Here is a 12,546-nt window from a genome sequence, read left to right as displayed (position 1 = left end):
AGGCCCAATTCAATCCATTGAAAGACCCTAAGAGCAGAACCAAGACTTCCCTGAAGGAAAGGAAATTCCTTCTATGGACAGCAGCTTCATCCTGGACTTTCAGTTGTTCTTCCTGATGGAAATCCTAAGGATTCAGACTTAGCTATTCAAGTCCCACAACTGCATAAACCTAATCCTTTGCCATAAATCTCCTACTCTGTAGATCTCCTATTGGTCCAGTCTCTGGAAGGCCCTGACCAATACAGTAGCAGAATTTATGTGGAAGAATATGCATGTTTAGACCATTTTACTAAGTAAGCATACGTGTTTTGTTTCTTCCATTCTTTGCTACACTAGAAGAGTTTAATAGTTAAGCCCTTCCTGCCCTCAAGAAGAAACAACTAGGTTTTGGTGCTGATTTGGCCATCCCAGTCTATCCTGGAAGAAGGGAGAAGGGAAGATTGTAGAGAATTTCAAAGGCCTTACTCTAGAGCATGCTTTGGGCTGGGACTGCGTCTCTTTTCAGCTCAGGTACTACCATTTGGATGTGTGATGACTAAAAACTTGAGCACTCGCCAGGACAATAGATACTTCTTTATTCCATCCACAACATTCATATTTTTGGGGACCCCAAGGCAACTTGTTTTAAGAAAAGTGACATTTGGAAATTAGAACTTACCCAAATAATCAGTCATCTTCAACAATTTTTGTGTATTCACCAGATATATTTGCTACATGATTTCAGACCCTCACAGTGGCCCTGCAAGGAAACTGAAGTTCAGAAAAACGAAATGTTCCCAGGGCCACATGCTAAGTGGCACACAGCAGGTTTATCCCTGGCTTTTGTCATGAGGCCAAAAAATGCATCTTTAAACAATATATGGTATAGTGTTGCCTGCTTTTAAATTTTACATAAATAGAATTGTACTGTTTGTATTTTGCAACTTGTTTTCTTCACTAAGTGTTGTTATTTGTGAGGATCGTCCATGTTGAATAGTGTGGTTCTGAATCATTATTCCCTCCATTTATAGATTTCCATTGTGTGAATACAGTACAATTTATTTTATCTAGTCTACTATTGATGGGCATTTGGGTTGTTACCTTTCTCCTTTGTTTTTGTTTATTTGCTTTGGTTTTTTTTTACTATTATGAACAATCTTTTGTAAATAATCTTATGGAAAGATACAAATCATTTATACCCTGCTGGATGCACTTGGAAGAGTTCCTGGTGAATATATCACCAGGAAATAGATTGCTGGGGCATGGGTCATGTGTGTCTTCCACTTTGCTAGATTATGCCCGATTATTTTCTGTTATTGGTAGTTGTAACCATTGCACCCCTACCAGAAGCTGTACATGAGGATTCCAGTTGCTCCACATCTTTGATAACACAGTATTATCTGGCATTAAAATCTTGGCCAATCTGATGAGGGCAAAATGGTATCACATTTTGTATTAATTTGAATTTTTCCTAACTACTAGTGAAGCTGAGCTTTTCAGGTATTTATTAGCAATTTGAGTATCCTCTTCTGTGAAATACCTATCTGGGACTCTCACATGGAGCTCTAGAAAGAAATCTCTTTAGACAAAGCCATCTTGGGATATTTAAGTCTTTGTTTCTTTTGAAGCACCAACTTGTCAAAGAAGTTGACATTCAAAGCCTTAACAAAGAAGAGAAATAGGGTAGGGGTTAAGGGGAGGCTGAGGCAAAAGAAGTGGGATTGTTTTGTGTTTCTTTCAGTGATGCCTGTTAATAAGAGTCAGCACTAAATGATGGACCTCATTACAGGTATTTATACAGGACTTAAACTTTTCAATTTGGATCTTCATGCCACGGCTTTTGAGTCTGGAAAGGAGCAGCACTCCCCTTTCCCAGATGTGAAAAATGAGGTTTTGGAGGTACTGCATGAGTTGCCCAAGGCCTTATGGCATTTTAACTGACTGGCTGGGATGCAAAACCTGCTGGCATTCCAGAACCCAGACCAGTGGTGGAGACCACTAAGGACACTGAGGAGAGCACCAGGGAACCTCACTTTTGGGCCCCGGTGGAGCCTGTCAGGGCAATTGGTGGCCTAATGGGAGAACTCATCAGATTTCAGGGAGCTCACAGTCTTAGATCAGGCTGAGAGCACAAAGCCACATGGCATCCAGGTTGGGTGACTGTGGGGAGAAATCAAGGTTGATAAAATCAGAACTGGCTTAGGAAGGGCTGCAGAGTTTGGCCTGTCAGTGGAACAGAACTAGGTCCACTTGCTGCATTGATAGTTAGGCCCCAGTGGTCCAGCATGAGAGGTATGTTTTGTAGCCACGGGGTAATTCCTTGGCAGGTATTTCTGGGTGAGGGGTGTAGGCCTCCATGTGTCACCCAAGAAGCCAGGCTCCTCCCTACCCTTAAGTCTTACATCCTCCTCCTGGGACCAGTGGGCCAGCCCAGGCATGTTCTTTCCATGGTAAAAGGTAACGGTGCAAGAGGGCAAGTGGAAACAAACAGCGTATCTTGAGATGTAAGCTCAAACTGGCACACCAACACTTCCACCTTATTCTGTTAGCCAAAGCAGGTCATGTGGTCAAACTCAAGCTCCAGAGAGGTTAAGCACCTGGATCTAAGCCACACAGCCAGGCAGTCACAGATTCAGGATTCAGGCACAAGAGCCTTGAGTCAAGGCTTCTGCCTAATGCCATGCCACATTAAAAAGTGACTCCCTTGTCACTGGCATCATCAGGCAGCCATTTCCCAGTGACTGACTTTTAAATAAAATGTGGAGTACACAATTTTCTGTACCTAATCTCTCTTACATTTGTCTTTTGTCTGAGCCACCATCTGTCCCTCCACTCTGTGGTGATGCTTCAGCAGTGGGGCAAGGCCTCGTCAGCCAGGTTCTCTCCACCTTCATGCCACTTAGCAACCTCCAGCAGATGCAAGTTTTCTGACATAGACTCCCATGATTAGCAGATGCTCTTTAATTAACTTTATTTCTATTGCATTTATTGCCTCCCTGAGATTATCTTAATTCCATAGCCCTCCAGGATACACATTCTATACATGGCCATTTGCCTCCCTGCGAATTGGGAGGAAGAGTGGGACTGTAGGGAACTCGCCTGGGAGGATTTACCCTCTAAAACCAGACTTCAGGGCAGCCCCGGTGGCACAGCGGTTTGGCGCCGCTTGCAGCCTGGGGTGTGATCCGGGAGACCCAGGGTCGAGTCCCACATCAGGCTCCCTGTGTGGAGCCTGCTTCTCCCTCTGCCTGTGTCTCTGCCTCTCTCTCTGTGTGTGTCTATATGAATAAATAAACAAAATCTTAAAACAAATAAATAAAAAAAATAAAACCAGACTTCAGCCCCTGGGGAAGGTTCCCTTCTCCCAGGAGAGGCTGGGAGGTCAGAGCTGACAGGACAGCTCTGTAGGATTATGGAATAGGAGAAATCCGGAGGACTCTGCCTGGATCATAATCCATTCTCTGGCTTAGACCTTGGGCAAGTTACATCATCTCTGTGCCTCACTGTCCTCATCTGTACAATGGGAATAAAATAATGCCTACTTCATAGGGTTGCTGTGGCATTAAATCAGTTAATTTCTAGAGAGGGCTTAGAATAGCACCTGGCACATTGTGATTGAATTATAGTTGGTTATAAATATATACATATTATATGGAACTCCTGAGGGTCATCTATCATCTGCCCCTCCAGATATCACTTGTTTACCCCAAACCTCACTGCTGACAAATGGCAGTCTGCATTTATGGAGTGCTTACTGATGCCAGGCTCTTTGCATGCATTATCTCATTAATTGTCCGCACAACACTAAGGTCCCCACTGTACAGATGGTTGGATGATGACAGGTTGTACAGGGGAGTGATTTTCTCAAGGTCACACTAGAATTTGAACTGGGGTCCCTCTAATTTCAGTCCTGCTTCTATCTCCCTGAACTCTTCTTGTCTTTGGTCTGAGAGAAATGTAGAAAGTAATTGATTTCACTTCTATAAAGTTGTTTCCCTCTTCCAACCACCTCGTTGGGGGCTTTCCCCTACTTTATGGTTACTGAAACCAGCTCAGGGGTGGAGTGACTTGCCCAAGGACACACACCCAGGAAGGGGAGAGCCAGGAGTTGCATCTCCACTTAAACCCAGGTCTGACTTCAGACTCATTGTGTGCTGTCTGATCCTAAGATACACAGCAGTTGATTTTGTGTCCATGATGTCGTTTACTTCTTCCAAACACTTGTTTGAGGACCCTCATTTTATAACTGAGCATACTGAGGCTTGGGAGAGAAGCCAGCAAGTGGAAGAACAGTAATTTAAACTCCTTCCCCGGGATCCCTGGGTGGTGCAGTGGTTTGGCGCCTGCCTTTGGCCCAGGGCGTGATCCTGGAGACCCGGGATTGAATCCCACGTCAGGCTTCTGGTGCATGGAGCCTGCTTCTCCCTCTGCCTGTGTCTCTGCCTCTCTCTCTCTTTCTGTGACTGTCATAAATAATTAAAACTTTTTTTTTCATAAAAAAAAAATAAAATAAACTCCTTCCCCTGAACCTAATGCTCCTTTCCCTGCCTTTGGCCAGGGAAATTGTTGCCCAGGGAAGGGAATAGGAGGAGAAAAGGCAACTCTAAAACGGTGGGACTGCCCCAGAATCTACCTTTGGGTTCATTCCCTTATTGCTAGCCAGCCTGGGCACTGACCAGAGCCTCACTAGTCCCAGGGCACTGACACTTGGGAGGTGGGGTTGGCATATACACCAAGTGTCCACTAGGTGGGGCTTTTGCCAAAGGCCGGGCTCAGGAAGGCCCCAGCAGAGGCCTTGTTGCCCCACCCTAGAAGGTACCACCAGGCACACACAATCACATGTATCTGCGTGGTGTGCTCACATGCACACGTGGGCTGTGTAAGCATTGTGTGGGCACACAGGTGTGTCCCAGAGAATCTATTTCTGGCTTGTGTTCAAATGTGATCGAATGAATGTGTGGTGTGTATGCAGGTGGGTGTGCATGTGTTTGTAAAGGTATACTCATAAGAGAGTGTGCAGAGGGGTGTATGCAAACAATGTCTGGGAGAGCAGATGTGTATATGTGTGTGCACATATGTGTAAATATGTGTCTGCACAAAAGGGGGTGTGGTACATGAGTAGCAGGTTAGACCCTGGCCTGAGGTACTGAGGATCATTTTAGAGTCTCTTTCCTATGCTGTCTTCAGAGGCAGGGGCTGAGACAGATGACCTCTCAGGGCCCCTGATTCCTGGCACATTTGCCAAAGACCCTGATGGACCCCCCATGGATTTGAAGCAAGAGGGCTCAAGCAAGAGGGTTAGATTTGCTTCCTGGGTCAGGGAGTGTTTGTGGGGAGGGGAGGAGTACTTTGCTCCCCCAGGCACTGAGGACTCCACAGAGGCTTCTGAGGTTAAAGGGGTGGGGACCTAACCTTCAAAGGAGAGCTTTCAGAGCCTTCATCTTGGGCCCCTTGAGCTCTGGAGAGTGAGCCTGGAGACTGTGGGTGCATGGGAGAGAGTACTTTGGATTTCAACCGTTACTGAGCCCCTCACCAGCTGGGAAGTGAATTAAAAAATTCAAAGTGAATTCAAAGCCCAACAGAGATTTAGAGGCAGCTGAGAAAGGGAAGGCGGGGTGGTGTTCAGGTTAAGAACTTCAACCTTGACATCAAACAAAACAGGATATGTTCCCCAGATCAATTGCTTATAGGCTGGATGACCTTGGGTAAGTCACTTACCATCTCCGAGCCCCTATTTCCTCAGCTATTAAGAGGAGGAAATGGCAATACTTACCTCCAAGTGCTGTTACAAGGAGGAAATTAGATAATGGGCAGAGCGAGCCCAGCTTGGGAAGAGCAGGCCATAAATGGCAGCATTATCATTATTTTCCTGTCCTTTGGGGACAAGTGGATCATCTTTTGTTTCATGTAACCTAAGAGCTGAGAAATCAGAAGGTCTAAGGAGGCTGAGAGAGTGGTAATTTAGGGACTGGTTTCTGGGGTGACAGAAACGGCCCCTGTTGGCTATGCTTTGTCTGAATGGTGTCTTCTGGAAGTACCTACTTTGCTTTCCCTCCTGCCCTGAGCAGGGGCAGCAGGAAAAGCTAAAGCTGTGGTCAGGGCTCCTGCAGCAAGGCTACAAAGAGTGCACGGTTTCTTGCTCTGTTTCTAAACCGTGCTCAGCCATTGTCCTGTTGAGTGAACTTGGACAAGCTATTCTGTCTTCCCGACCCTCGGCTTCCTCATTGGCAGAATGGATACAGCGATGATAGATGTGAGATTTAGGGCGAATGTTAGAAAGGTCTTTGGTGCATGGTAGGCACCACAGTGACACTGATGATGACAGTGCAGCAGTAGAACAGGGACAAAATGAAAATTGTCAGGATTAACATCACCCTTTCTCACCAAAGGAGCAAAAGATCTTTCTTTGCTACCTGTTTTGCTGACTAGATGAAACGTGAGAACCTCAGATCTGAAGAAGGAGCAATGAGAGAGGGCGGAGGCGGAAATGGTGGAAAAGGGAAAAGGCAGGGAAGACAGACCAAAGAAGATCGAGCGATGAGTGAGAGAAGATGGACGAGCAGTTTGAGGGGAGAGAAATTAAAAATAGAGACTAGAGCGGCTACTTTAATGGAGGGAACTTCAAGGAAAGAAAGAAGCAAAAAGGAATGTTAAGATGTTAAGTGCTTCATACCCTGCCCCTTAAGAAAATGTGTAGTAGCATTCTACACTCTTCATCAGTTTTTAGGGGTTTGTGGAGTTTTATTTGGGTGGGTCGGTAGGAGTACTGGTGGGGATGCTCAGTTCTTTATAGGGAACAGGAAAGACCTATGGCTGTCCTTGGGAGCTCATATTCTTGGGAGCCTATGGAAAAATCCGTGCCCTAGTGGGCATGAAGCCAAATGGGGACACTTGTGCCAGAGACGTGGGGCCTAGGAGAGATGTTGAGCCAAATGGGTTCCCTCAGTTCTGTGATGGTTGTTTTGGACGTCTTAGGTCACTGGTTGGTACACTCTACTACTACAATGGGATGCAGAATTGGAAGGCAGGTTCCTGCCTAGGGGCCAGCTTCTCAGGGGCTCAGCAAAGCTGAGTGCATGAAGATGAGCCTGTGCCAGTACAGAGCAGAGTCCTAGAAACTTCTAATTAGCTAATATTTCTAAATCTCCTGGAAGCTGCCAAGTGCCAAGTGGTGTTTCATTCCGAGGATGCTCAAAGAGAATTCAGTCCTGGTTCTGGCTATAGATATAGCTCTGAAAGGGACCCTGGGCTCTTACATGAGCAGAGCCATTAGGATGCTTAAACAAACAGACAACCAGACATAGCATAGTCAAGTCAGGCTAATAAGGATATATTTTTCAGTTAAAATGTTTTGTGCTATTGGTTAAAAAAAAAAAAAAGAAAGAAACATGTCGTTTTGTTCTTTAAATCCATAGCATGTATGCACCTCCACCTGGGGTTTGATTTTGTGTATGGTGTGAGGTAGGGATCTATTTCTGTTTTCCCCCCATATGTGTAGTTAGTTGGATCAGCACCATTTTGAAAATGAAGTCGTCTTTTCCCCACTAATTTATAATGCCAGCATTGCCATGTATTTGTGTAAGTCCATTCTATATTTGTGTGAATCTATTTCTAGGCTTTTAATTTTGTCCCCCCTTGAGTCTATTTGTCCTTCTCCCTCACTGTCTTTATTATTATAATTTTATAATCAGTCTTAATATCTGATAGGAAAAGTTCCCATAACGTATTATTCTTTAAATGCCCTGACTATTCTTGGCCCTTGCAATTGCATAAGAATTTTAAGATGGGCTTGCCCTGTTCTGTGAAAAATCTTATTGGGATTTTGATTCTAATGGTCTTAAATTTATTGATTAATTTGGACAGAAATGATATTTTCACCATATTAAATCTTTCAGCCCATGAAAAAGGACTGTCTCTTTAGTCAGATTTTCTTTCATGGACATCTTAGATGGTTGTGGCATTCTGTGGTACGTGTATCAGTCAGGGTCCCAGGAGAAAGTAGATTCCCTCCTACCCCAACCAAATAAAGATTCTTGATGATAAAGTAATTGGTTATCATAAAAAAATTAAGATAATTATGTGGAAATTATAAGTGGCCTCTAAACCCATTTTCCAGAACTAATTCTTTTAACTATATGATACCGAGTTTTGTCTTTTTAAAGAACGTTTTCTTAAGTACCACATTTTAAGCAGAGATGGGATTATTTCATAATATCCTATAGCATATTTATGTCCACTTTGCCTTATATCCTAGATATTGCTTCAACACACATAAATAACATTTACATTTCTTAATAATTAAATAGTGTTCTGTGGTGGGCCAGGGTCCCAGAAGGTACACTCAGTTATGAGACTACAGAGCTATGGGCCACCCAGACACTAACAAGAGGAGGAAGCCATTTCCACCTGAGATGTGAAGGGATATGGGGAGGGAGAGAGCCTGGTGAGAGCCAGGACAACTGGACCAGGACTGTGGATATAAAAGGACCCAATCACTGTCAGAACAGCAATGAAGTAGGGAAGGAGCTGGGAAATAAATACCCCAAATTATCTCTGCTCCTGCCTTCTTATGGCCAAGCAGGGCCTCCCATTGGCCAAATCCAACTGGAAGCCAGAGAGTGAGGAAGCCTGGGAGATAGAGTCCATAGAGGCTGGCCTCCTGGGGCACTGAGCAGGGAAGAGTCAATGGGAGCAAAAAGGAGAATAATAAGCACATTATGAATAAGCTATCATTTAAGTAATCTCTGATGGGAGTTAGGCAAAGGGTGCCTGTCCCTCTTGTGCTATTCCTCTCCAGTTTGATTGGTCAGTGAGAGTTGGCATGTGGTTAAGACTGCAGCTCTTTGCTTTCTGGGAATCTGCTTTTCTACCCATTTTTGCCTCCCTATAAGAAACAGGGCAAACTCAAGAGCCCCAGGCCTGATGTGAGTGAACCTAGGTATCAGGCCTGGTTCTGCTACTTCACAACCATTTGACCATTTCTCTCTCAGTGCCTTAGCCTGCAATTTGGGAATTTAGATCCCTGTCCCATCCATTGTGAGGCCGATAACAATGATAGCTAATAGATATAGCACATTTACCTAGTGCTTCACGTAAATTAACTCCTTTAATCCTTGCCATTTTGTACAATTATTAGCACCATTGTACATCTGAGCAGAATGAGGCACAAAGACATAAAATTAGTTGCTCAAGGTCACAGAACTTGTAAGTGGCAGAACTGGAATTCATATCTAAGAAGTCAGACTCCAGAGTCTTGCTTCTGACAATATATTATGCTAAAGATTTATTTATAAGCATCCAACAATGAGTAGGTGCTTAATAATAGTAGTGGTTGACAGCAGTGTGTCAGGAGTTTTGAACATAAGGAACTGGTAGTTTGGTCCTTATAGTCAGTGGCTCCAACCTCTGCATCTGGGACCTAACCATGGGCCTACTTCCAGGAGTACAACCTTGCAGGTGTCAGCCAGACACTGCCATTTCCCTTACTCTGCTCGGACGACTGTCTAATGCTTCCAGATAAATTTGGAGTCTCTAGTTGTCTTTCTCCCTGCCTGGCAGCTGCGGTGGGCAGTACAGAGCTACCGAAGGACATTTTCTTTTGTTTCAGCTTTGATGCTGGGGATTTCGCATATCATTATGTTCATGGCTAAGGACCTGCCATTATTTTCCCTGGGATTCTTACACAGTTCATGAATTTCCTAAAGGATCCAGCTTTCTGTCTGCTTCTTCTTTCAGGATAGGCTATCCTAAGCCACACTGCTTTCTCTGGGGTGGGGAGAGGGTGTCATCTTTTCCATTATAATTTTTAAAATACTCATTTTAGTAAGTGGAGCTTTGAGAATCAGGAATCAACCAGGAAACTGCTTAAGGTTTTTTAAAAATCTTAGTGTGTGTTGGGGGGGATGGGGTGGGCAGAGAGTGTGCACGAAGAACATGAAAAACAGCTTTTCACTAAAATACTTAATATTTTAGTACTTTAGTTTTCAAATCCAAGGCTGATTGCTGAAAGAGTGTTTCTTGGTTTACCGTCTTTCATTAAGGACCACCCATAATATCATTTCCCAGCTAACTCTGTTTAGGGGGTAAACACTTAACTGCTTAATTCATTATTGCCGAGCTTGAGATGGTAACAGATGCCTTTGGAATATAAGCCCTCACATCTAATAAGGCACAGGCTCACGATGCGCTTGGAATATGGTAGGAAGAGACGGCTGAAATTTATTTTGTGAATAAAGCAATAAGCCACTAAGCAAAGCTAATATGTTTCGGCCCAGGCAGAAAGACAGGATCATTCAGTATTTATGTAGCAACCCTTTCCTCAGTGGGACTGCAAGTTCCTACCATTAAAATTGTCGGAATTCTTCAGAGACCCACTGCATTAAGTCATTTAAAAATATCACAGACTTAAAACAATCTGAATTATTGGATTTTCTCACTGCTCTTCGGTAAGCATGTTTGCTGTGGCAATTTCCTGCTCGGTCAAAGGTGCAGCCTATGTCAGTCAGGAGAGTAGAAAAGTTCCATGCAGAATTTTTATTCCAAAGCCCAGTAATCTCTTAACAGCTGAAACAAAGTCAGACATAAATTTATTATTTTTCTTTTGACATAATTTCAAATTCCCAGAAATGTTGCAAGGAAAGTACAAAGAATTTCTGTGTACACTTCATCTAGTGTCCTCAAGTATAACATTTTGCAACATTTGTTATCATTCTCTCTAGATAGATACAGATAAATATATGCATATTATTTTTGCCTGAACTGTTTGAGAGTTGGTTGTCTGTTCCTTTATCCCTAAATACTTCATTCACTGTGTTCTCTAAAAACAAGGGTGTTTTCTTATATAGCCACAGTACAATGATCAAAACCAGGAAATTGACATTGATACAATGCCATTATCTAATCTATTGACTTTATTCTAAATTTGTCATTGGCTCTAATTAATGGACTCTATAGAAAAAGAAAATCCTGGATCATATGTTTAAATCAGGTGTCAAGTCTCTTTTGCTTCTTTAATCTGTAATAGTTCTTTCTGTGTGTTTCATGTGACATCGCATTTTTAGAGAACAGACTATTTGGTAGAATTCCTCCTCTATTTGGGTTTGTCTAACATTTCTTCACAATTAGATTCAGGTTATGTACTTTCGGCAGGAATATCACAGGAGTGATGTTGTGTCCTTCTCAGTAGTACCTCATATCAGGTATACAATGTCAATTTATTCCATGACTGCAAAGTCAGACATAAATTTAAAATAATCTTTCATCAAACCTTGGTTTGTTAAAAATTGCTTTGAAGGGTTTCACACTCATTCCAGATTTTCTATTACAGGTCTTTAAAAAACAAACTCAAAGACAAGGAGACTGCAGGCTTTACAGATGCTCAGGAGAAAATGTAGCCATTTAAAAAAAATTGCAATGTGATAGTTATGAAATTTCCCTAAATTCATTTTGCAGAATGAGAGCTGTAATTTAAACGTGAAGTTATCGAGAGTTGAGATAAACCACACATCACGTGCAATTTAATCTGGCAAGGAAACAGACCACTCAGAATTGCTAACTAGGCCTAATTCATTACATCTTGGTGAATGCTGTACTTTTGGTCTTACGAGTCTTTCAAATTGTGCATTAATATATTTACCCAGGCCTCATGGAAAATGTATGGGGATGGTAACAGAAATACTGTATCCTTGTTTAAATCACATTACATTTTTTAAACAGCTCAAGTGATTGCTCAGAAAGATCACACCTTCTTCTGAAGCATTTATGAAACAATTATTTACATTACATTAAAAACTTTAATTGCCTTGAAGCACGTGCTCTGAGACACAAATATTGGAAAATCATCAAAAATATCCATCACGATTCTCTCTCCTTTACAACTCTTCTAAACTTTATCTTTTTTACAACCTTCTGTATTGATCTATTGTCCCAGACCAAGAGTGATGTCAGAAGTCCAAGCCGGGTCATAAAAAGAGAATATAATTTCCATTTGCTGTCTATAAAAGCAAATCTTTTGACCAGAGAAAAAGGGGGGAAAAACATCCTTTTTTGGGGAGTGGGGAGGAGGGTGATGTGGGATTTGGCAGGGGGCATGCCAGAGAGGGAGAGTGACCCCAGGGTCAGGAGTGGGGGTGGGGTAAGTGGATGGTGATGGAAAGTTTTAGGGGGTCTGAGATCCTCCTAGAGGTGGGAGGTTGGGAGGGGACAGGGCACCTCTAGCTTGCACAGAGGCAAAAAGAGGGAAGAATGTAAAGGAAGAAACTTAGTCATTCCTATTGTCTGAGGGTCAGAAATTGCAGAAGACCATAACTTCCCTCTAGCTGGACTAAGGATCCTCACCCAAAAGACAATTTCCCAAAAGACAATCATAATAAAGGAGCCTCATACTGCAAAGAACCTGGGGTCCCCAACTAGAAGGGCCCCCGAATAATAATGATGATAAGAGTATCAGAAAGCTCTGTAGTTGTTGAGAATCCAAAGCCCCCACAGCAGGGCTAGGGTCCGCTCAACAGATCATAACAATAAATGCTAACCCATTCTACGCAAGTAATAAAAGCCACCTCACTGCAG

At 43.0% G+C, this 12,546-nt stretch overlaps 1 protein-coding gene across 1 annotated transcript in view; it reads left to right on the top strand.

Moving 5' to 3' along the window:
* Positions 1-12,546, top strand: part of CUX2 (cut like homeobox 2) — a 322,707-nt gene that overhangs the window by 44,018 nt on the left and 266,143 nt on the right. The window lies entirely within an intron of this gene.

Source organism: Vulpes lagopus, chromosome 14, assembly GCF_018345385.1.
Source record: "Vulpes lagopus strain Blue_001 chromosome 14, ASM1834538v1, whole genome shotgun sequence".
In the NCBI taxonomy this organism is placed as follows: Eukaryota; Metazoa; Chordata; class Mammalia; order Carnivora; family Canidae; genus Vulpes; species Vulpes lagopus.
This window is presented reverse-complemented; position numbering and strand designations above follow the sequence as displayed.